At 38.7% G+C, this 26,987-nt stretch overlaps 1 protein-coding gene and 1 pseudogene across 5 annotated transcripts in view; one reads left to right on the top strand and one right to left on the bottom strand.

The window, feature by feature from the left end:
• The window catches only part of ANKS1B (ankyrin repeat and sterile alpha motif domain containing 1B), a 1,085,637-nt gene that overhangs the window by 721,332 nt on the left and 337,318 nt on the right, over window positions 1-26,987 (bottom strand). The window lies entirely within an intron of this gene.
• LOC133044050 (DDB1- and CUL4-associated factor 13-like) lies at window positions 1,224-13,481 on the top strand (annotated as a pseudogene).

Genomic DNA, 26,987 nt, shown 5'->3' with positions numbered 1-26,987 from the left:
TAGACTTACTTAGTCAGTTTTATTGTACCCGTTAGAGTTAGCTGTGCGATGTGTGGCCAAATAGTGCATCTTTTAAAATATGTATACTGAGAGCACTGAATAAGTTAATATTATGCCTCCCCAAGAAAAATAAACAATAGTAATTTACTTTCACTTGCTGTTTGCACTGTGTTTCTCTAAAAGTTGAAGATCATGAGGGGTGGGCTCAGTCTAACAAGTCAAAGTTTATTAGTGATTAAATACGAAGTCCTATAGTTTCGTAAAGAAATGAGTTTTAAAAATTCAGGATGTGGGTATACAGATTAGCAATACCATGAAAAAAGAAACAGGAGTTACAGCTGAAAGTGTGAGTCAGAGTGTAATGTATCAGTTAAAGACATAATGTGACACTGGCTGATTTAATACAAGAATGATATTTAAACTAGAGAATATGACGGTCCTCCCTTCCTTTGTGCTAATTAGAATTGGGAATAATCTGGTTTCGAAATTTTGTAAAAGACAGGCTAACTGTATGATATCAACCATCCTTTGTAAAGGAGTGAAGGTGAAAGTGAAAGTTGCTCAGTTGTGTCCGACTCTTTGTGACCCCATGGACTACACAGTCCACGGAATTCTCCAGGCCAGAATACTGGAGTGGGTAGCCTTTCCCTTCTCCAGGGGATCTTCCCGACCAGGGATCAAACACAGGTCTCCTACATTGCAGCAGAGTCTTTATCAGCTGAGCCACAAGGGAAGCCCAAGAATACTGGAGTGGGTAGCCTATCCCTTCTCCAGCGAATCTTCCCGATCCAGGAACCCAACCGGGGTCTCCTGCATTGCAGGTGATTCTCTATCCACTGAACTATCAGGGAAGTTCTTGCAAAGGAGTGCAAGATTTTATTCATCAAAAGGGCTGAAAGATACTTGGCCTCTGACTTATGAAAAACCTTAGCAATGATCAGGGATCCAGGTACGGGCACAGTCATTTCTTAATAATATCAATGATGTAGTTTTCGTTTCTTTTTTTTTTTTTAAGAAATAAGGTGAACTAGAGGCTTTTCTAGACAATTTTGACAAGATATCTCTGTGAACTTACCTCCTAAATACAGCTCTTTCTTAACCACAGAGGGGAAAGTGAAGCAGCTTAACCAACACTGCAGTAAATCACAGCTGGTTCACTCAGCCTGGTACAGAGGTCTGCATTTGAGGAGATACAAAGACCCCAGGGACTATTTTCTCTGCACATGGATAAGGACAGTGCTGAGTATCAAGCTCACGTAATATGGGGAAAGATTAAAGAAGAAAAGGTAGGAAAAACACATTTCACAAGTACTTGAAAAACAGGAGAATCACTATAATTGTCAGAAAGAGTGCAGAGAGAGAGATGGTAACAAGGAGACAGGTTTCAGCTCAAGGTGAGCGTTCACTTGGCAAGTAGCAGGTTGTCTGCCACTGACTTTAAATTTAGCCTGATTGATACAAGTCATCTCTTGAGAACAGAAGATGGTGGTTTGATTTAGATGAGTCTGAAGACTTTAGTAAGTAAGACAATGGAAATAGAAGTACTCTGTTGGTACTATGATACAAGATACCTGCATGTACTCACTGCTTCCTGAATTATTTTTCTCATAATGGGAAAAATAATACCAGTGCAAGGGAGTGTGGTCTTATAGCTCTTTCAAAGTTAGAGATGACTCACAATTCTAAATGATTCAAAGTAGGTGAAAGCTATTGGATATGGTTTTATTGCTCTGACATGTTCTGCAGTATCAAGAAAAGTATCCCCTACAGACTTACAGTGACTTTACAATAAGGAAGATAACAACATAAATACACAATAATAAGAAAATAAGAGACTTTGAGTGGGTGAAGAGGATGAGCAACAATAAGACAATAAGACTTTGAGTGGGAGAAGAGGATGAAGACACTGCAAGACAATAATGTCCTAATTTCCCCAAACCTGTGAATATATTATGTCCCATAATAAAAAGGAGCTTTGCAGATGTGATCGTTAAGAATCTTGAGATGGGGAGATCACCCTGGATTATCCAAGTGGCCCAGTATCACAACACTCGTTATAAATGAAAGAGGGAAGGAGAGTTGGTGTTGGACTGAAGCAATGTAAAAGACCTGACTGGCCATTGCTGGTTTTCAAGGCATAAAGGCAGCCAGGAGCCAAGGAATGGACACAGCTCATAGAAGATAGAATGGCAAGGAAACAAGATTCTCCTCTGTAGTCTCCAGAAAGGAATGCAGCCCTATCAAAATCTGGGATGTAGCCCAGGGGGACATTCTTTAGACTTCCAGAAATGTAAAATAATAATAAGGCTCTAGGACTTCCCTGGGGGCTCAGATGGTCAAGCGTCTGCCTACAAGGCAGGAGACCAGGGTTCAGTCCCTGGGTCGAGAAGAGCTCCTGGAGAAGGAAAGAGCAACCCACTCCAGTACTCTTGCTTGGAAAATTCCATGGATGGAGGAGCCCGGTAGGCTACAGTCCATGGGGTCGCAAAGAGTTGGACACGACTGAGCAACTTCACTTCACTTCAGTGGTAAAGAACACGCCTGTGAATGCAGGAGACATAAGACATGCGGGTTCAACCCCTGGGTCAGGAAGATCCCTTGGAGGAGGGCATGGCAACCCACTCCAATATTCTTGCCTGGAGAATCCTGTGGATTGGGGCTGGCTATAGTCCATAGAGCCACACAGCATCAGACATGATTGAAGTAACTTAACACACATATAATAATAAAGTCATGGTTTTTTAAGCTGCTAAATTTGTGATTATTAGTTACTGCAACAACTAAAAACTAATACAGTAACACTAGCAGAAGGTAACATACATAGAGAGGCAATGGAAATTATTAAGGACTGAGAGAGGAACATTAAAATTGGACTCCAATGAAAAAAATACATCTTTTTATGACTCAATATCTTAAAGATAGTGATCCTTTCACTCTCACTTAAATTTAATGTAACTTTAAGTCTTAAATTTAATGCAGTAGTATGGAATGGTTTCCTTCCCACTCCTTTTGGATCTTGACAAGTGATCCTAAAGTGCATTTGGAAAAATAAATCTCGGACAATAGCTAGGTATTAATTTGAAAAGAGAAAAATAATGAAGGGGGTGGAGATCAACATTTATCAGATATTTAAGCAAATTATAAATGGTTCTGGTACAATAATTGAAAGGCAATAAAACAAAAGAAAGAATTTAAAAGAACAAAGATTCAATGCTTGTGAAAATTTATTGTATTATGGTATTTCAAGTCAGTAGCAAAACAATGGATTATATAATAATTGCCAAAAAGATAACTGACCAGTCATTTGAAAGAATTAATAAAACTGTATTAATACTCCATTCCTTAAATAAAATAAATTGCAGCTAAATATTTAAATAATAAGTAAATATACTTGCAAAATAATCTTAAAATAAGAATGTTCTTTGATCAGAAGCTATAACCAGATGCATATTCAGAGGTGTAGAGAAAAAGATTGATAAATTTGAGTGCCTACAAACATGAAACTTTCACAAAGCCGCTAAAATACAAAATCAAAATTAAGAAACGTAACAGAATTGGGAAAATTCTGTGATATGTGTGACAAGACTGTAATATCTTTATCATAAAGAGAATTACAAACTGGGATTAAAGAGATCATCAACCTAAGGAGAAAAGTCGGCAAAGGATAGGTGCAATTCATGATAAATAGCTAGAAATTTCTTGTATAAAAAGATGTTTGATCTCATTTATAATTAAATATATGCTAGTTAAAGTAACACATGATCTAGCATTCCTGATCAAATTGCTATAGTGATAACACAGTGTTGGTGAGGGTTTGGAAAAATGGGTATGCTATACAGTCTTATTTGAAGTGTGAATTGATATAAATCTCTTTCTGGCTAATTTATCAATTGTTCAGTTCAGTTCAGTTGCTCAGTCATGTCTGACTCGTTGCGATCCCTTGGACTGCAGCACGCCAGGCCTCTCTGTCTATCACCAACAACCTGAGTTTACTCAAACTCATGTCCATTGAGTCAGTGATTCCATCCAACCATTTCTTCCTCTGTCGTCTCCTTCTCCTCCAGTCTTTAATCTTTCCCAGCATCAGGGTCTTTTCAAATGAGTCAGTTCTTCACATCAGGTGGCCAAAGGATTGGAGTTTCAGCTTCAGCATCAGTCCTTCCAATGAATATTCAGGACTGATTTCCTTTAGGATGGACTGGTTGGATCTCCTTGCTGTCCAAGGGACTCTCAAGAGTCTTCTCCAACACCACAGTTCAAAAGCATCAACTCTTCAGCGCTCAGTTTTCTTTATAGTCCTACTCTCACATCCATACATGACCACTGGAAAAACCATAGCTTTGACTAGATGGACCTTTGTTGTCAAAGTAATGCCTCTGCTTTTTAATATGCTGTCTAGGTTGGTCATAGCTTTCCTTCCAAGGAGTAAGCATCTTTTAATTTCATGGGTGCAATCACCATCTGCAGTGATTTTGGAGCCCAAGAAAATAAAATCTCTCACTGTTTCCAGTGTTTCCCCATATATTTGCCATGAAGTGATGGGACTGGATGCCATGATCTTAGTTTTCTGAATGTTGAGTTTTAAATCAACTTTTTCACTCTCTTCTTTCACTTTCATCAGGAGGCTCTTTAGTTCTCCTTTGCTTTCTGCCATAAGGGTGATGTCATCTGCATATCCGAGGTTACTGATATTTCTCCCAGCAATCATGATGCCAGCTTGTGCTTTATCTAGTCTGGCATTTCACATGATGTACTCTGCATATAAATTAAATAAGCAGGGTGACAATATACAGCCTTGATGTAATCCTTTCCCAATCTGGAATCAGTCTGTTGTTCCATGTCCAGTTCTGTTGCTTCTTGACCTGCATACAGATTTCTCAGGAAGCAGGTAAGGTGGCCTGGTATTCTGATCTCTTTAAGAATTTTCCACAGTTTGCTGTGATCCACACAGTCAAAGGCTTTGGCATAGTCAATAAAGCAGAAGTAGATGTTTCCCTGGAATTCTCTTGCTTTTTCGATGATCCAATGGATTGGCAGTTTGATCTCTGGTTCCTCTGCCTTTTCTAAATCCAGGTTGAACATCTGGAAGTTCACAGTTCACATACTATTGAAGCCTGGCTTGGAGAATTTTGAGCATTACTTTGCTAGCATGTGAGATGAATGCAATTGTGCGGTAGTTTGAACATCCTTTGGCATTGTCTTTCTTTAGGATTGGAATAAACACTGAACCCTTCCAGTCCTGTGGCCACTGCCGAGTTTTCCAAATTTCCTGGCTCATAGTGCAGTCCTTTCACAGCATCATCTTTTAGGATTTGAAATAGCACAACTGGAATCCCATCACCTCCACTAACTTTGTTCATAGTGATGCTTCCTAAGGCCCATTTGACTTCACATTCTAGGATGTCTGGCTCTAGGTGAGTTATACACTATCATGATTATCTGGGTCATGAAGATCTTTTTTATACAGTTCTTCTGTGTATTCTTGCCACCTCTTCTTAATATCTTCTGCTTCTGTTAGGTCCATACCATTTCTGTCTTTTATTGTGCCCATCTTTGCATGAAATGTTTCCTTGGGATCTCTAACTTCTTGAAGAGGTCTCTAGTCTTTCCCATTCTATTGTTCTCCTCTACTTCTTCACATTGATCACTGAGGAAGGCCTTATAACTCCTTGTTATTTTTGGAACTCTGTATTCAGATGGGTATATCTTTCCTTTTCTCCTTTGCCTTTAGCGTCACTTCTTTTCTCAAATATTTGTAAGGTCTCCTCAGGAAGACAAGTCAAAGCTATGGTTTTTCCAGTAGTCACGTATGGATGTTAGAGTTGGACCATAAAGAAGGTTGAGCACCGAAGAATTAATGCTTTTGAACTGTGGTGTTAGAAAAGACTTGAGAGTCCCTTGGACTGCGAGGAAGTCAAGCCAGTCAATCCTAAAGGAAATCAGTTGAATATTCATTGGAAGGACTGAGGCTGAAGCTGAAGCTCTAATACTTTGGCCACTTGATATAAAAAGCCAACTCATTAGAAAAGACCCTGATGCTGGGAAAGATTGAAGGTGGGAGGAGAAGGGGTAAACAGAGGATGAGATGGTTGAATGGCATCACTAGCTCAATGGACATGAGTTTGATCAAATTCTGGGAGATGGTGAAGGACAGGGAAGACTGGCGTGGTGTAGTCCACGGGGTTGCAAAGAATCGGACATGACTGAGCAACTGAACAGCAATAATCCATCAGGAACAATGCAAGACTGCATGTTTCTCTGATGACCAGGCAAAAAAATGTTACAGCTCTGCTGGGAAGTTCTGATTCATCTGATGTGTTGGCTAGACATTACACCTTCAAATTTCCATTTATTTTGGTCTTTACAAAATTGTCTTAATGGAAAAAATTTCAATTCCCTGGAAGACTGTAAAAAGGAACCTGGATCAGTTCTTTGCTCAAAAAGAAAAAAAAAATCTGTGTAAGATGGAATTATGAAGTTGCCCAGAAAATGACAGAAGGTAATAGAACAAAACAGTGAATATGTTGTTCAATGAAATTTGTGATGAAAATGAAAAATATGTCTTTTATGTTTACTTAAAAACCAAAGTAACTTTTTTGGCCAACTCAGTACATACATAAAAGTATTCACAACTAGGTATAGAGAGCAAGGAGATAAACCTATTAGAAAAATAACTGAGACTTAATGATAAGACAAAGAGCATTACCAAGTTTATAAGAACAAACTGCTAGACTGATGTTAATGTTACAAAGTCATATGTTCTGTTTGATAGGTCTGGTAATAGTGAAGAGTCTGGGGTGACTACTACAACTAGTTTTTGGGTCTTTATTCCTGATGTTAGTGAATGTGTGACTTAAAGGGCCAAAGGCAAGGCAGTCAAAATAAGAAAATACATACTGTTCCTAGGACATTCATCCAGTCACCTAGGTTCGAACTCTTGGAGACATTATTCTTTCTCCTGTTCTGTCATGATTACTGTTACCATAAAGAAGCAGTCATCAACTTTTATAAAATTTGCATTTCATAATAACTCCTAAACCCAGTATTACTTTTCTATTTTCATAATCACCAAACTAGTTCAAACTTCATCAACTTATCCTTCTGTTACTTGAATAGCAGTCTCCCATCTCTAAGTCCATTCCATTTTTACTCAAAGGGTTTCTATCATTTTGAATGATAAAGCATGTTTTTCAAAGTAAAAATTTTTACAAATACCTATATTCTAGTATTAGAATTAATTTAGAAATTTAGGGAGTGTAATAAATCATGTCTTCATCCTCTGCCCAAATTATAGATAGGAGTCTCGGGGTTGACAGATCTTTTCTGAAAAGGGCCAGAGAATAAATATTTTAGGCTTTTCAGGCCATATGATTTCTGTTGCGACCACTCAAAGCTGCTGTTGTAGCAATAAAGAGACACACACAAGATGTAAACAGAGGAGCCTGGCCAGATTTGGCCTGCGTGGGTCAGATTTGGCTCAGAGCCTGCAGTTAGCCAAACCATGGATAAAAACTCAGGCAAATGGATTAAAATGTCAACACTGGTGAGCAACAGAGCAGATATTAGAGAACATGGCTTAGGTACAAGACAATATAGGCTTTCTACTAGTACATCCCAGAATTAGACAGACTTAGCCTCAGGTCTGCCAAGCCTGGACAGATAGGATCCCTACTACTAAACTCAACTACACATACTCTTTGCAGATGAGAAGATCAAAATGAGAATTAGTGATACATGTGCAGTTCCTGTTCCCAAATTTACATATCATATGAACTCTCCTGGGGAATGAGTAGGAGCAGAGAGAAGCCCAGTTACACTGATCAGTGTCTCTCCACATGAGAAGATGAAATACAGAAAAAGAATCCTGCATTCTCTGCCCAGCTCCAGTAGATGTTATACTTTTAGAATTTGTTGTTTGAAACAAATATATGAGCAAAAAGTGACAATAAATTTCCACTTTATTAATCATAGCAAAACATATACATTTGAAAATGATAAAAATGGCTATGGATGTGTAGAACCCATGATTTATATAATCTACAGACAAGCTTCTCAGGTGGCGCTAGTGGTAAAGAACCCACCTGTCAATGCAGGAGACTAAGAGTTATGGGTTCAATCCCTGGGTCAGGAAGATACCCTGGAGAAGGGCATGGCAACCCACTCCAGTATTCTTGCCTGGAGAATCCCCATGGACAGAGGAGCCTGGGGGGGGCTACAGTCCATAGTGTTGCAAAGAGTTGGACTTGACTGAAGCAACTTAGCCAACCAGTCAGTCACAGACAAGCTTTGTGCCTGTATGAAACTGCAGGCCCTTTACAGTACCTCCATAGAGTGGTCAAGTTTGTGATCTATAGCTTCATGTTGTTGTTGTTTAGTCACTAAGTCACGTCAGACTCTCTGTGACCCCTTGGACTGTAGCCCACCAGGCTCCTCTGTCTATGGGATTTTCCAGGCAAGGATACTAGAGTGAGTTGCCATTTCCTTCTCCAGGGAATCTTCCTTCCTGACCCAGAGATTGAACCCGCACCGCCTGCTTTGGCAGGCAGATCCTTTACCACTAAGCCACCAAGGAAACCCCCTATAGCTTCATATCATCCCTAAAAATAGGTGTTATAGCTCCAGACTGTAGCCTTATTAGAGGACAACAATAATCATCCAGTAAATACTTGTTGAATAAAACTATGAATTTTATAACAGCTGTTTTACTTCCTAAGGATTCCAATGCCTCCCCAAGGATACCCTTCTGGTGGAAGCATGGAGTCTTAACCACTGGATCACCAGGGAAGTCCCTGTAATTTAATGTTTTGAAAAATCTGGATGAACATAAACATTGATGAATAACATAATTATTTAAAATATTGTTGAAGAAGACTGTGGTACAAGTGCAACATGGAAATTTGTACTACTATCTCCCTTATTAGATGTACATACAGAAGTAAACAACTCAATGAAAAACGCTTGGAGGTTAGGGAAGAGTTCAGAAATATGACTTTGATCCCACACAGGAATTGACATTTCTCACTTACAGGGATTAAAGCAACCATCTCATTGATAGTCATTTCATTTTTATTGCCTTTTTCTCCTCAAGGGCTATGGGAAAATAAAAGAAGAAAATCATTTGAAAAACAATAACGAATCTACACGCTGACCGAAAAAAAAGCATTGTGTTCTAAGAAATGAGAAATTTGAACCCAAGACTCTTTCACTTATAAAAGATACATTATTAAAATGTTCTATTAATACACATTCAAGGCTGTGAACCTATTATTTCTACACACAGTAATTAAATCTCAATTTTTTTGTACTAACAAAGCTGTAGATTTTTTACATCTGCTTTGCCAGAGAATCACATGTCAGAAAAGTAAGTTAATACAATAAACATCTTGGAATATCTTTAGAATTAAAAAAAAAACTTTCCTTTTCCTCTCTTTCTTCTAAATTAATGTGATTTAGGAAGCCTCATAATACTATTTAGCTTTTGATGGTATTAGACCCTGTTTTTAAAATCCAATACAACTATTAATTTACTTTTTATGATCACATGCCTGGTACAAGAAGGTTAAGAAGAAACAGTTAGTTAAAAAAGATGTCAAAATAAAAATCTGCCATACATCTGCTTTTTCATTATCCTCATTAACATTACTCTACCATCATCTTGAAAAAACAGAGCAGCAATATTTACATCTCTTGAAACTTATTTATTCCCTTACTCCACAGATTCAGTCCACCACCAAATCCTATGACTGATCTACCCTTGCATTTCTACCCTTGCGTTTCTATGTCAATGGCTGCCGTGTTAAGACATATTAAGACATGCCTTGGCATCACACATGTACATTGTTGGCACTGCCACTAAACTCATCTACCTTCTTGTACAGCTTCACTTCTTTTCACTCTACATAAAACCATTAGAATAATCTTCAAACATCATTATTCTCACATTACTCATGGTCAATGAACTCGAGTACCTTCCAAATAGTTTTACTCAAAATAAAACTTTTCAGTTTCCCCTTTAGCTTACCAATCTTACCTACTTTATTTCACCTTTCAGTAAACTCCTTGCCAGTACTCTGCTTTATCTGAGTTTATCTGCTTATTGGTTCAACTTAACACTAAATTTAAACATGACTTAATCTTAGGCTCTTCTGGCCAGGAAGAAGCATTTCTAGAAGAAATAAATATCTCTGAAAATCTATTCCACCATAAAAGCAATAAGAATATTCACAAAAAAATGTTTAAAATAAATTTTCAGAGAAATCTGGAAATTAACCAAAATGTGCAGCTATTTGTGTAGAATTTATTCCACATTTGAGGGAAAAAAAATTAATCAACATATCCAAAAAGTTCAACAAACTTCATGAAAGATAAATTTAAAGAGATCTACACATAGACACATAGTCAAAGTGTTGAATAACAAAGAGACTCATGAGACATCAACTAGAGAAAAATGATTCATCTTGTAGAAGGGATCCACAGTAAGATTAATAGCTAACTTTTAGAAATCACGGAGTCCAGAGGCAATGAGTTGAAACATTCAAAATGCTGGAAGAAAAAAAATGTCAACCAAGAATCCTATATTCAGTAAAACTATACTTCAGAAAATCAAGATATTTAAGACATTTCCAGATAAACAAAAATTTAGAGAAGTGCTAGTAGCTGTGTCCTTAAAAAAAAAAAAGTCCATGAACGTGCTAGGTCACTTCAGTCATGGACATGTCAGTAGTCATGTGTGGGTGTGAGAGTGGACCATAAAGAAAGCTGAGCACCGAAGAATTGATGCTTTTGAAAAGTGGTGTTGGAGAAGACTCTTGAGAATCCCTTGGACTGCAAGGACCTCGAACCAGTCCATCCTAAAGCAGATCAGTCCTGGGTGTTCATTGGAAGGACTGATGGGTGTTGAAGCTGAAACTCCAATACTTTGGCTACCTGATGCAAAGATCTGACTCTTTTGAAAAGACCATGATGCTGGAGGAGAAGCAGACAACAGAGGATGAGATGGCTGGATGGCATCACTGACTCAATGGACAAGAGTTTGGGTAAACTCCGGGACTTGGTGATGGACAGGGAGGCCTGGCATGCTGCAGTTCATGGGGTCGTAAAAAGTCAGACACAACTGAGCGACTGAACTGAACTGATTAACTATAATGACCCACTAAGAAAATAGCAGCAATAACAAAAATAATGCAAGGAGCTCCAAGGGAATTAAAATGGTAAACTAGAAAATATATCTTTAACACAAAGGAAAAGAAAAAATGAGAAAAAGAAAGAAAAAGTATATAATACACAGCAAACAAATAATAAAATGCTTCCATTTTATTAAGGACATTAAGTCCTACTTTACTGGTAATTATATTAATTGTAAGTGTACACAGCACTGCAAACCAAAGGCAAAGATTGGTAGGATAGTTTTTTTATTGTTTGTTTTTTAATAATCCAGTTACATAGCATCTACAAGAGAAATGTTTTATATTCTAGGGCACTAATAGATTTAATGTAAAAAGATAGAGAAGGATAGATATACCATAAGAACAATAACCCAAAGAAATATAAAGTGAGTATGCTAACACTGAACAAAAGAAGCTTTAAGACAGAAATTGTTACTAGAGATTTAAAATAGAACATTTTATAAATTTATAAAGCTAAAATGGTCAATCCATTAGGAGAACAAAACATATAAACACACATGCACTTAAGAGAGTCCTAAAACATGAGACAAAAACTGACAGAATTGAAGGGGAAAATACACAATTCAACAATAACAATCGGTGAATTGAATATTCCACTTTTAATAATGAATAGAACAATTAGGCAGAAGATCAAGAAGTAAAAAGAAGACTTGAACCGCACCATAAATCAACTAGATCTAACAGACGTCTAGCTATAGGGCATTCTACCAAATGCACAGTATTCTTAAGTGGACATGGAACATTCTCCAGAATAAACTGCATGTTAGACCACAAAATAAGTACCAGTAAATTTGAAAGGAATGAAGTCATATGAAATATATTCTCTGATCACAGAATAATAAAATTAGAAATTAATAAAAGAAGGAACTTGGGAGAAGTGGCATGTGTTGGTGGAGGAGGCCATGGCAACTGGGACCTAGAGATGAAAGCTCATGAGATTCGGGGATAATTAGCAGCAAGATAAAAGTAAAGATGCTGAGTCTGAACCCAGACAACTACATCTGTGAAACCAAGTTGGACTTACAAAGAGTACCAAGAAACCATGAGCCTACTTTACAACATTTTGAGGTCCCACAGGAATATGTAAGAGCTTTAAATGCTACCAAACTGGAGCAGGTATTTGCAAACCATTCCTTGCTTCCCTGGACTGTCACTGAGATGGAGTCAGTTGCTGGGCAAAGCATCCAGAGAATCTGAGAATCTGTTAATATCCTTTCTAGGGCATGTGATGGAGATAGGTTAAAATATGGAACTTCACTAGATGAAAATATATTAGTACAATACAAGCACATAAAGGTCTTTTTGTACAGGGGGTATGTACTCACTTTTGTGGGACTTCATTTTTTTACTGTTGATGATGACAAAACTGCCAAGCAATGGAAAATGGATGGACCAAGTTATGGAGAAGAGGAGGAACCACTGCCTACAATACTAGGAAAGATAGCATATATAGGAATTGATCATCACTGGAAAAAAGCTGTTTTGCCAAATGTGGACAGCAAGTAGACACTTGGGATGAACAAAGAACCAACCCTATATGTTCAATGACTTGAGGATTTGACCGTATAAGCAGTGTTAAATTTAACCCAACTGAAACACTTCTCTTGTGAAGTTGTTCTGACAGGAATATAGCACTGTATGATATGAGGAAAGCTATTCCTCTGAAAAAGGTCATCTTAGATATGAGAACAAATACAATTTTCTGGAACCCTTTGGAAGCTTTTGTTTTTACTGCAGCAAAAATTACAGCTTATATAGTTTTGATATGCACACACTGGACATTCTTATAATGGTACATATGCATCATGTGTCTGCAGTACTTGATGTGGGTTACTCATCCACTGGGAAAGAGTTTGTGTCTGCTAGTTTTGACAAATCTATTCAAATCCTTCCTGTGGCCAAAAATAGAAACGAGGAAGTCTATCACACAAAGGGAATGCAACACGTTATCTGTGTGAAATGGACTTCTGACAGCAAGTACATTATGTGTGGATCTGATGAAATGAACATTCATCTGTGGATAGCTAATGCTCCTGAAAAGTTAGGTGCTTACATAAAGAAAGCAGCCACAGATTATAACTAGAAGTTAAAGGAGAAACTTCAACATCATCCTCACATAAAACGTATCTCTCATCACCAACATCTACCAAAACTGTCTCCAGCCAGATTCAGGAACAGCACATCACGAAAGAAGCTCATTGACAAAAGGAACTGAATTGTATCAAACACAGCAAGCCTGGATCTGTGCAGATTATGTCAGATAAGAAGAAATACACAGTGGCAGTTGTGAAATAATATTTGGCATTCTTCAATACTAATGTATAATGATTTGCTATGTTTTGAATTGTGAACTCTGTTAATAAAAGTACTGTCCCTAGTATAACAATGAATGTTTCATGCGTCAAGCTTAGTTGTTGCACATTTTTGCTATCCTGAAAAGTTGTCTTTAAAGGTGATCTGGTTGATAAGACTATCCAACATTTCATTCTTCATCTTTTTTTCTTCATTGAAGAATACAGTATTTACAAACTAGCCTATTTTTTGCTGTTAGAAAGTGCACATATATTAATATTTTCCCTTTGACCTGTTAACTTGGACACTCTACAATTAAATGCATTTACATTTAAGATCAAACATCTCTTTTGTTACATTGAATATTACTTTGGATAATTATTGCAATGATTCTTCCTAGGATTTCATATGACACATAGAAGAAATATATCGGAATTTTTTTCAATTGTATTTATTTTCTGTGCAGTTTTCAAAAATGCATTTTCAAAAGTCCTTCCTCAGGATAAAAAGCCTGCTATTTTAACCCTTCCTCTGCAAAACAATTTCCAGTTATTAGACTACTCTTGTAGCTCTCCTCTGAGCCGCAGGAAAATTATCTATCTCTTTGTTTATATGGCTCCATTTATCATCGGGTAAACTTACTGGAAATGAGAAAGAAGATTACTGTAATTCATAGAACTACTGATATACTCCTAAAATACTGCTAATTGCATAAGACATTTTAATTACTTGATCATTTCTTTTCGAAAGCACAAAAATAGGTTCCTTTAAGGTACCCATCAGCTAACCCTATTTCTATATCTGAAAAACCAAGAGAACTTCTTGCTTTTCTTTTCTATCTCCCAGGTTAAAGTGTTATAGCACATACCTAACTTCTGAGTACAGCAAATATATTCAACATTCAACCAACATTTATTGATTCATTTATTTCATAAGGGATAAAGCAAGCCTAGAACTTTTCCTTTATTTTACTTCTTGAATTTTTCCCTTTAGGACATAAGAACCCCAAAGGGAAGAAAAATACAGAAAATACTCCCTTGAATTATTCAAATAACCACTTCAAGCCTTTCTCTCTGTGTATTCCTTGGTGGGCACCTTATAGGGTTGGATGAGTTTTGGTTGTTCAGATGACTTACTGTTTCGAGGCAAAGGAATAAGTGGACTATTAAAGGTTGCTTGCTGTTTGGTGTCAGAACTAAACCTAAGTTGTCTATTCTTGCATCTAAGTTTGTCCTTTTGCCATTTAGCTTTTTAACTTTAAGCAAATCACCCAACCACTAAACATTATTTTCTAAATCGTAGTGATTTAATATAATAAAACCTACATCAAAGGACTCTTTTGAGGATTACATGAGTTAACACATGAAAAAAATGCATGTTACTGTTCAGTCATTCATTCTGTTTTTTATTTTCTTTTGATATAAAATAAAAGCTCTAACCTTAAGAAGTTTTTCTGCTCAGAGAAATGACCACGATTTTATACATGAACAACAACAGCATCAAAAACCCAGGAAGAACATGTGAACTAAAGTGAACACCCAGAGGTGCTGTGTATGATTGTGAGATGCCAGGTCCAGGAGGCAATTGGAGACTGAAATTCTAGCCTGAACACTATAACCAAACAATAGTTCTGTCTGGGGGCTGAATCTACCCAAGGTGGGATGCTCTTTTCTAATCTGTTCAAAGGCTTTATATGAGGTAGTGGGTGACTCTGAAAGAATATCCCTAGGAGACAGAATATGAGTACTCAACTGAATGGCAAAGAGCCTTTCATGTTCATTGTACTAACATTTCGGTCTTAAATGTTTAGTGAATTGAACTAAGTGTTACTGAGTAATGAATCATCCCCAAGTTCTATGTACACTAAAAAAAAAATCTGTTGGAAATAGACCGTTTAAATATTCCAAATTATCAAGTACTTTTTTCTTTTTCACTTAACATATATCTCAGAATTATTAATACATTCCAGAGAAGTAGTCTTTAAAGGTAGAAGGTAAAGAGGTTATGCTGTATTTACTATAGTTTCACTTCATGTAAAACAAATAAGGAAATGCAAAAAATGTTTGTACGAGAGTTGGCTTTGTTTTTGAGCTCTGTTTTTATGCCTTTCTCTGATGTTTTCTTTATTTTCCATTTATTTTTATTAGTTGGAGGCTAATTACTTTACAATATTGTAGTGGTTTTTGCCATACATTGACATGAATCAGCCATGGATTTACATGTGTTCCCCATCCTGATCCCCCCTCCCACCTCCCTCCCCATCCCATCCCTCTGGGTCATCCCAGTGATGTTTTCTTACGCTGCAAATAACTCTTACAATTATAGTTAAGTGAATTGTATAAACCTATAACAACCAGATTTGACTTATATAATATAATCAAATAAAAATATCAGACTGTGCTGCCCAGTGCAGAACAATAATGAATTTCTGTTGCTCAGCTAAAACAATTAGTCTAGCATTCCCTAATTTGTGTTCAGTCTCCTTAAAGATAAACATGAAATATACAAAATCATACCATTAAAGTTTGTTCCACTGACTTTAACTAAATAACATCTAGAAATTTTGCTGTCACTCTCTAGCTGAAGAAAGCAATATTTCCTTGGCATGAAATGTCAAATCCAAATTCCTCTGCTGGTCTTGGAAGATTCTCCACCAAATGACCCTTTCCCTCACATCACTTTTTACCATTTTGCTAATTCCAATAAATTAGCAATTAGGTGCTCAAAAAATATCTATGGGAAAAAGAGAGAAAGGGGGACAGGAATATGAATGTGTTTTTTAGAAGCAAAAGGAACTTACTCTCCATTCCACAAAATATCATTCTCATCTCTGACAAGCATATCAATATGAATTTTATCATTATTGACACAGTCTTTCAGATATTAACTTCTTTGAGAACATAAATCTTCTTGGAGGGTCAGTATTAATAAGGCAATTTATTCATCAGTGCTCTCCAATGAAGAAATTTTGGAGCCAGAACAAGAGTGGGTAGTAGATATGTGAAAATTAAAAGCAATACAGAAAGTAATGCTCTGGGAAAGATCGTGCTCTTTGCCTTTGTCCTTGTTAAATATATGTATTTCCTTGGTGAGACATTCAACAATTATTAGCTCCCATACATACTAGAGATATGATTACTGGAAGCTGAAAAAAGCATTCATTCTACAAATATTGAGTTCCTATTACATGCTAAGTACATAAGTATAGGGGAACAAATGGTCTGGCTAGGACTTTAAACACTAAATAAAATCATTTCAACTGTGAGAGTATAATACTGGAGAACTGCCAAGAGAACATACAAGGGAGAATTACAACAGTGGGGAAATGGAGAAGAAGTCATTAATAGGCAGCAATTTTCTTATCTTTTAACCAGACATTGTTCACAATTATATGTCATCTAGCAACTAGAATCCTTCAATCCTTGCTTAAAATGCCCTTGAAAAATTGATGCTTTTGAACTATGGTGTTGGAGAAGACTCTTGAGAGTCCCTTGGACTGCAAGGAGATCCAACCAGTCCATTCTAAAGGAGATCAATCCTGGGTGTTCATTGAAAGACTGATGCTGAAGCTGAAACTCCAATACTTTGGCCACCTCATGCAAGGAGTTGACTCATTGGAAAAGACCCTGATTCTGGGAGGGATTGGGGGCAGGAGGAGAAGGGGACGACAGAAGATGAGATGGCTGGATGGCATCACCGACTCAATGGGCATGAGTTTGGGTAAACTCCGGGAGTTGGTGATGGACAGGGAGGCCTGGCGTGCTGCAATTCATGGGGTTGCAGAGTCGGACACGACTGAGCGACTGAACTGAACCCCAACTATTTCTTTCTCTCTTTTCCCCCATCAGTAACTTAGTTTTCAGTTCACAAATAAATTACAAGATGCCTATATCCAAACTGAGCCATATAATCTATAAAATAATAAAAAATATAAAATCCAGATTTACTGGACATATTAGAAGGAAATTTATAGTAGAAAAATCATTCAAATAAAAAGATACCATCCCATAGTTGAACATGAATCTTTCAAGAAAAACCACATGTAAATTTTCAGCAACTTTAGTGCCACAGTCATTATGTTAACAAACACTTACTGTAGAGTTACTATTAGGATGTGAAATAGAGTTAATTAAAGGTTGTTTTATAAAATATTCTGAAAACATAATTCAGGGTTGTGTTCAGTCTTCCAAACTAGACCATTTTCTTCAAGATTCTGAAAACTTTATATCATTTATATAACTAATATATAATATTACAGGTGACAAAAAGCCTATACCATTGTTATTCTTGTTATATTCATAATTATAAGGACAGGAAAGGCTACCCCATGGACTGAAGCCTGCCAGGCTCCTCTGTCCATGGAGATTCTCCAGGCAAGAATACTGGAGTGGGTTGCCGTACCCTCTAACTTGTCTAAATTCTTAGACAAAATAATTTTAACAAATAACAGCCAGCAGAAAGAATCAACACATCCAATTTTGCTTCCACTTGTTCCAAAGAAAATAATTATCTTCAAACTGAAAAAAGAATATCATTTAATATAAAGAAGAATTGAAACTCAAGATAGGTCACACAATAGTTAGAGAATATCATCCAGATGAATGAAGTCCAAGTCTCCAGCCCACGTATGCTATAGCTCAGGACCAACCAAAAGAACTTAAACATGCTGATTGCTGTTAATGTCTTCTGTAATTCTTCAGAAATCACAGTGAGAACAACAGATGACAGAAGACTATGCTTAGTCGCTCAGTCATGTCCAACTCTCTGTGACCCCATGGACTCTAGCCCCCCAGGCTCCTCTGACCATGGGGATTCTCCAGGCAAGAATCCTGGAGTGGGTAGCTGTGCCCTCCTCCAGAGGTCTTCCCAACCCAGTGACAGAACCCAGGTCTCCCGCATGGCAGGAGGATTCTTTACCATCTGAGCCACCAGGGAAGCCTGAGAATGGGCAAGTCTTTATTCCAATTTTTAAAACAGAAATTGAGGCAAAAGAGTAGGAAGTTTGATACCAGTCCCTGCCAAAATTCTTTGAGTTAAGCAGATGATTTTAAGGTCTTAGTGAATAAACAGGTATTCATAAAAATGGAATTTGCTAAATTAAGATATGCTAAGTTATTTCCTTCTTCCTCCCTCCCTTCCTACCTCCTTCTCTCTCCCTTCCCTCGTTCTTTCATTCCTATCTTCCTTTATTTTTGTTATTCAACAAGGGCTTGTCTGACAACTCTAGGGATACTTTATATATACTGACAAAACAAAGTGTTGCAAAACCAAAGTGTCTGACAAAGAATTTTGTGAACAAGATGAAGAAATTGAGCTTAGTAATAGCAATTAGATTTTTAAAAAATACTTGGCATGAAGAACATGCGATTAATTAGATCTCCAGGAGTTCCCACAGTGCTCTGTTCACTGAGCTTCCTGTGTAACACTTCTATCAATGTCTCCATAAAATGACAGGAGTTATAGACACGCTGGTTACATAAAGCAGTGGAAGGATAACCAGCACTTACATGAAATCACCAGCAGTGCTAGCTCAAAATTCATACTCCCATCTTCTCCCTGGATTTACTTAATCAAAATTGAGGAGTTGGGTACAAATCCGTGTTTTTAAGAAGCGTTGCTGTTGCTGTTCAGTTGCGTTCGACTCTTTGCAACCCCACGGACTGCAGCACGCCAGGCTCCCCTGTTCTTCGCCGTCTCCCGGAGCTTGAGCAGACTCATGTCCATCAAGTTAGTAATGCCACCCAAATATCTTGTCCTCCGTCAACCCCTTCTCCTACTGCCTTCAAACCCTCTCAGCATCAGGGTCTTTTCTAATGAGTCGGCTCTTCGCATCAGGTGACCAAAGACTGGAGCATCAGCTTCAGCATCAATACTTCCAATGAATGAATATTCAGAGCTGATTTCCTTTAGGATGGACTGGCTGGATCTCCTTGCAGTCCAAGGGATTCTCAAGAGTCTTCTCCAACATCTCAGTTCAAAAGCATCAATTTTTGGCACTCAGCCTTCTTTGTGGTCCAATTCTCACATCCATAAATGACTACTGGAAAAACCATAGCTTTGATGGACCTTTGTTGGCAAAGTAATGTCTCTGCTTTTTAATATGCTTCCTAGGTTGATCAAAGCTTTTCTTCCAAGGACCAAGCATCTTTTAATTTCATGGCTGCAGTCACCATCTGCCTTGATTTTGGAGCCCAAGAAAATAGTCTCTCACTGTTTCCATTGTTTCCCCATCTATTTGCCATGGAGTAATGGGACCGGATGCCATAATCCTTGTTTTCTGAATGTTGAGTTTTAAGCCAACTTTTTCACTCTCCTCTTTCACCTTCATCAAGAGGCTCTTCAGTTCTTCTTCACTTTCTGCCATAAGGTTGGTGTCATCTGCATAACTGAGGTTATGGATATTTCTCCCAGCAATCTTGATTCCAGCTTGGACTTCATCCATCCCAGAATTTTAAATGATGTACTGTGCATGTAAGTTAAATAAGTAGGGTGACAATATACAGCCTTGATGTACTCCTTTCCCAATTTGGAACCACTCCATTGTTCCATGTCTGATTTTAACTGGTGCTTCTTGACCGGCAAACAGGTTTCTCTAGAGGCAGGTAAGGTGGTCTGGTATTCTCATTTCTTGACGAATTTTCCACAGTTTGTTGTGATCCACACAGACAAAGGCTTTAGCATAATCAATGAAGCAGATGTTTTTCTGGAATTCTCTTGCTTTTTCTATGATCCCATGGATGTTGGCAATTTGATCTCTGGTTCCTCTGCCTTTCTGATACCCAGGTTTAACATCTGGAAGTTCTTGGTTCACGTACTATTGAACTCTAGCTTAGAGAAATTTGAGAATTACTTTGCTAACATGTAAAATGAGTGTAACTGTGCAGTAGTTTGAACATTCTTTGGCACTGCATTTCTTTGGGATTGGAATGAAAACTAACCTTTTCTAGTCCTGTGGCCACTGCTGAGCTTTCCAAATTTGCTAGCATATTGAATGCAGCACTTTCACAGCATCCTCTTTTAGGGTTTGAAATAGCTCAAATGGAATTGCATCACCTCCATTAGCTTTGCTCGTAGTGATGTTTCCTAAGGGCCACTTGACTTCTCACTCCAGGATGTCTGGCTCTGGGTGAGTGATCACACCATCATGATTGTCTGAGTCATACTACACTTGATCTTAGCCAAAAGGCTGAGAATTGATGATTGTCTGAGTCATGAAGATCTTTTTTGTATAGTTCTTCTGTGTACTGTTGCCACCTCTTCTTACTATCTTCTGCTTCTGTTAGGTCCCTACCATTTCTGTCCTTTATTGTGCCCATCTTTGCATGAAATGTTCCCTTGGTATCTCTATAATTTTCTTGGAGAGATCGCTAGTATTTTCCCCCACTCTATTGTTTTCCTCTATCTCTTTGCATTGATCACTTAGGAAGTCTTTTTTCTCTCTTCTTGCTATTCTTTGGAACTCTGCATTCAGATAGCTGTATTTTTCCTTTTCTCCTTTTCCTTTCACTTCTCTTCTTTTCTCTGCTATTTGTAAGGCCTCCTCAGACAACCACTTTGCCTTTCTTCTTCTTAGGGATGGTTTTGATCACTGCCTCCTGTACAATGTTAGGAACCTCTGTCCATAGTTATTCAGGCACTCTGTCTATCATAACAAGCATTATCATTACTAATTTGCACTCTTAGTTCTAAGAACCTTCACCATTGAAATATGTTCTCTACTCCCAATTACTAACCTCATGTATATAGGAGCCCAAATGAAAAAAAAAAAAAACAAATATTAAGAATAAAGCTTCTTAGAGAAGTCTTTAAAAGCTCTCAAAGATTCAGGAACTTTTCTTTACTCTGCAGTCCCCTTTAGTCTTGCTACTTGTCCTTGATTATCCTACTCTGCTGAGTTCCTTGATTTGATTTTATTCAGAAGGTCCCCTCTATCCTAAGGATTATTTTTTAATGAAAACAAAAAAGGTGGCATTCTATTTCAGGCTCCACTCAAACACCAAATTAACCTAATCTAAGCATCCTAGCCCCGTGGGAGCACCTGACAATAGATATGGAAGCTAGTAATTATTGATACCATCCTCAGTGGTATTAAAGGAAAAAAAAACACTTAAAACACATGATTTTGGATTACTTCTTTCATTTCATTCTCACCATTTCTACCCCACCTCTGTCAACATTCATTTCAGCTATATAAAAATAGTCTGCAGTTCTTCAATTGCAGCTTTATGCTCATCAATGTCATATCATCCAAAAAATCTTTCCTAAAAGCTACAAGTCCCTTCTCCATGACGAGACTAATTTATATCTGTAGTTCTTTGGTGCCATCTGCCTCCATCAAAGCACTTTTCACAGTGAACTATGATCTTCACTAAAAAGTAAACTCCTTCATACAGGAAACTGTGCTTCTGATGTATCCCCATTCAAAGCACAAGGCCATATTCTTAGGATATGCTTACTACAAGTTAGAGGGATAGGTAGTTGGATGTTTGGATGCCGTAGGCACTCACCTCACAGGTGGTAGTGTCTGGGACAGGAAGAAAAAAACTTCAAAAAAGTGATGACATCTGAGGTACATCTTGAAGTGATGGAGAAACTAAAGTGGAAGGGCAGATATTTCTCTCCATCACAATAGCCAATAACATTTTTTTGCATCATGAAACTCTCTGAGCTGCATGACAAGAATTTCCTAATGAGTCTTACTCTATCCAATAACCATTTTTCTTAACCATTTTCTTAACCATTTTTCTACGCAGTCTTACTGAAATGAAAATCTGAATATGCCCTGCTTCTTAATGTAGTTTGCAAGGTTATTCATAATCTGGCTACTGCTTAACTCTCTTGATTTAATAGTCAGCCCTCCCCACCTGGAACACTGTGTTCTAACCATATATTAATAACTCCTGGCCGATGCCAAGCTTGTTCTTTTATCTGTGGACTTTTGCACCAAGAATACTCATTCTTTTATTTTTGTCTGAATAACTCCTAATGCTCCTCCAGGGCTCAGTTTCTATAGGACTGTTTTTCATCATTGTCTTGGGAATGGCTAGATCAGGTCACCTACCATGTACTCTTACAATGCCTTGCATTTATCGTTGCTTTAATGAAGTAATTATCTGTGAAATATCTATCTTCCCGAGATATTACAAACTGCAAAAGAGCAAGGAACTGATTTTTTTTTCATTACTGCTTCCTCAATGTCTATCACAGTGTCTGGCACATAATAAAGCTCTCACTAAATATATATGAAACAACAAATACATGATGGATTGAATGAACATGACACCTGCAGTTTAACCACTCACTAGTTCTTCTCACACGCATTTCAAATGCTCTGTCATATAAGATACTGTATTTCCCTAAAGCTATATCTTGGAATTGCATTATAGAACAATGATTGAGTACCAAAAAATCACATCTATGAATACCAACATGTCACAAAATCAAACTCTCAAAAGCTGTAAACATTTATCAACATTTAGAAACATAAAAATTGGACTTTTCATCCAATAAAACAGACTTACAGCTACTTGTTATAGTGGTTGGAGCCCCAAAGTAAAATAAAACACCACATAAAATCAACTTCTACTATGTTATAAAGTTTTACTAGCTAAAACAAACATACAAGGAATGAAACTATGCAACAGAACCTTAGGAAGCATTTCTAAAATTTATAAGTTTTTTTAAAGGGAGATTAGGATGACCTTCATTACTCAACCAGCTTAAGATTTGTTATCCTTTAGGTTGATATTAAAACTCAACATTCAGAAAACTAAGATCGTGGCATCTGGTCCCATCACTTCATGGCAAATAGATGGGGAAACAGTGTCAGACTTTATTTTTCTGGGCTCCAAAATCACCGCAGATGGTGATTGCAGCCATGAAATTAAAAGACACACACTCATTGGAAGGAAAGTTATGACCAACCTAGACAGCATATTAAAAAGCAGAGACATTACTTTGCCAACAAAGGTCCGTCTAGTCAAGGCTATGGTTTTTCCAGTAGTCATGTATGGATCTGAGAGTTGGACCATAAAGAAAGCTGAGTGCCGAAGAATTGATGCTTTTGAACTGTGGTGTTGGAGAAGACTCTTGACAGTCCCTTGGACTGCAAGGAGATCCAACCAGTCCACTCTAAAGGAGATCAGTCCTGGGTGTTCATTGGATGGACTGATGCTGAAGCTGAAACTCCAATACTTTGGCCACCTCATGTGAAGAGTTGACTAATTGGAAAAGACCCTGATGCTGGGAGGGATTGAGGGCAGGAGGAGAAGGGAATGACAGAGGATGAGATGGCTGGATGGCATCACTGACTCAATGGTCATGAGTTTGGGTAAACTCCGGGAGTTGGTGATAGACAGGGAGGCCTGACGTGTTGCGATTCATGGAGTCTCAAAGAGTCAGACACAACTGAGTGACTGAACTGAACTGAACTGAAAATCAATTGAGTAGGGACCTTAATTACATCTGAAAATTCCTCTATATGTATATATCCCTTTAAGTTAGGAAGAAAATGACCATCTCACTCCCAACTTCCCCATCATGACACACATATATATACATACACAAACATATTTAGTAAATCATAAAGTTTTCCCTAGATACATCCATATACTTGCATGATTTTCTTAAGTGGTGCTAAACAGGCTTAGTTTATCAGCAGAGAATATTGGTAGTGGACCTGACCCAAAGAAAGAAGATGAAGAGGTCCCTAAAGGATTTTCAACATTAAGAACCAGGAGATGTTCAGAGGAAGAAGAGAGATCTTCATCAGACACTCAGAGTAGATGCAGGCATCAGGACCAAGACAGTGAGACACGAGAGCACAGCCAGTCAGCCTCTGGCCCAAGGGGAACGGAAATTGCAATGGAAAGGTTGTTTTAAGAAATATTCAGAGGAGCATAATTGCTCACATTCCACACTTTAACTAACCAAGAAGTGGTAATCAGACAGATCTTCTGGGAAAGAGTTTACCAACTGAGGCTACACTTAATCTGGAGATGGACAGATACACTGGAGCAATCTGAGGCATACACACAGCCCCCACCCCCTGCCACCTTCCAGGTGTGGTTCTCAGTCTTGACAACAAGGGCAATTTTCTATTTCATATGGACCAAGATTCTGTGTTTAAATGAAATGACAATCCTGTTGCATCACTTTTCTATTGCTGCTTATAACAACTTACCATAATTTCCTAGCTGAAAAAAACACAAATTTGTTACTTTATAATTCTGTCATTGGGCTGTAGAAGAATCTGTTTTCTTGCCTTTTCCAGTTTCTAGAGGTGAACTGCAATATTTGGTTCACGGTCCCTTCCTCTACCTCCAAAGTTAGCAGCCCAGCATATTAAAATCTCTCTCCTATTCAGATATTCCTGTCTCCATTATGTAATGATATTTTTTATTATATTGGACCTACTTAGATTACCCAAGATAATATTCCCATCTGAAAATCCTTAGCTCAACCATATCTGCAAGATCTCTTTAGTCATGTAAGGCAACATTTCACAGGTTTGGGAATTAAAATGTGGACACTGTTGAGGGCCATTATTCTTCTTAACATACCAGTCAAATATTGCCGTTCTAATATTTAAACTTAATTAGTTCATTTGACTGGCAACAAAAATATTCAGTAATATATTAATGAGTTTGCATATAAAGTTTATTTGCAATGTATTTCTACAGACTTCTATGCTCTAAGAAAATTAATAGAGGGATTGTAATTAACAAATATGCTATCTAACAGAAAGTGTTAAGAAATATCATGTTCCTAAGGAGTTTCTACAAAGCGTTCACACAGCATCCAATCTGTTCATATAACTGTCACTTAAAGTAAGGGAAGGAGAAGGAGCCAAGATGGCGGAGGAGTAGGACGGGCAGACCACTTTCTCTCCTACAAATTCATCAAAAGAATAACTGAACGCAGAGCAAACTTCGCAAAACAACTTCTGATTGCTAGCTGAGGTCATCAGGTGCCCAGAAAAGCAGCCCATTGTCTTCGGAAGGAGGTAGGACAAAATATAAAAGATAAAAAGTGAGACAAAAGAGCTAAGGACGGAGATCCGTCCCGGGAAGGGAGTCTTAGGCGGCATTGCTTGGGGTAGGGTCCGGGCCTGAGTGCCCTGAGGACAATCGGAGGGAGCTTCTGTGAGTTGCCAACTTGAACTGTGGGAGACCAAAAGAGGGAGAATAAATTAACCGGCCCGAACACACTGCCGGCCGTTCGCAGAACAAAGAGACCGAGAAAATCCAGAGAAGAGCTCCCAGGCTGCGGACCGGCCCAGCCCCGCCGGAGGCAGGAGGCAGGGGGGAGGGGAAGGTCGCGGCGAGACACAGGGCGCAGGTACCTGACCGGCGCGGGCGGGGACTGGGGCTGGGGACGCGGAGGGCAGAGGGCGCGCGCACCCGACTGGTGCCAGCGGAAACTGAGACTGGGTCCGCGGAGGGGAGGGGGCGCGCCAGACCTGGGGAGAGAGCGCCCACCAAGCCCCTGGCTGCCTGGACCGCTCTGACGGGGAAGGCACAGAGAGCAGGCGCAGCTTTTCCTTCTGCGCTTTTGTGGAACACCCGAGGGCTGGAACCTCGCGCAGCGCGGGGCGCGCTCCATATAGAACAGCCAGGAGCCTGAGCGGCGCAGACGGAGAGGGCAGCGTCGGCCCCTCCCGGCAGCGCCAGCCCGTCCCCGGGGTGCAAGCCTGTCCCCACAGCGCAAGCCTCTCCCAGCAGCGCCAGCCCGTCCCCGCAGCGTCAGCCCCTCCCTGCAGCGCCAGCCCCTCCCGGCAGCGCAGGCCCGTTCCCGCGGCGCAAGCCCGTCCCCGCAGCGCCAGCCCCTCCCGGCAGCGCCAGGCCGTCCCCGGGGTGCAAGCCTGTCCCCACAGCGCCAGCCCCGCCCTGCAGAGCCAGCCCCTCCCCGCAGAGCGACGGAACTAGCTACCTGAATAAGAGTCCACCTCCGCCAGCCTGTGTCAAGGCGGAAATGAGGCTCTGAAGAGACCGGCAAACAGAAGCCAAATAAACAAAGGGAACCGCTTCAGAAGGGACTGGTGCAACAGATGAAAATCCCTCTAGAAAACACTGACTACACCGGAAGGGGCCTGTAGATATCGAGAAGTGTAAGCTGGAACGAGGGGCTATCTGAAACTGAGCCGAACCCACACTGACCGCAACAGCTCCAGAGAAACTCCTAGATATAATTTTACTTTTTTCTCTTTTTTGTTTCCTTTCTTTCTTTTTTCTTTTTTATTTTTTCTCTTTTATTTTCCTTTAAAATCCCCTATTACTCCCCCATTACTCCTTAACTTTCATTTCCATAGATTTTTACGATTTTTTTAATTAGGGGAAAAAAAAATTTTTTTTTCTTTTTTTTTTTCTTTTTTCTTCTTTTTTTTCTTTCCTTTTTCTTTTCTATTTTCCTTTTTCTCTTATTTCTTTTAAAGTCCTCTAGTACTCCTCTACTACTCCTTAATTTTCATTTTCAATACACTATAACATTACCAAAAAAAAAAAAAGAGAA

Source organism: Dama dama, chromosome 22 (assembly GCF_033118175.1).
Source record: "Dama dama isolate Ldn47 chromosome 22, ASM3311817v1, whole genome shotgun sequence".
Taxonomy (NCBI): domain Eukaryota; kingdom Metazoa; phylum Chordata; class Mammalia; order Artiodactyla; family Cervidae; genus Dama; species Dama dama.
The sequence above is the reverse complement of the archived record's forward strand: the minus strand, read 5'-3'. Positions and strand labels throughout refer to the sequence as shown.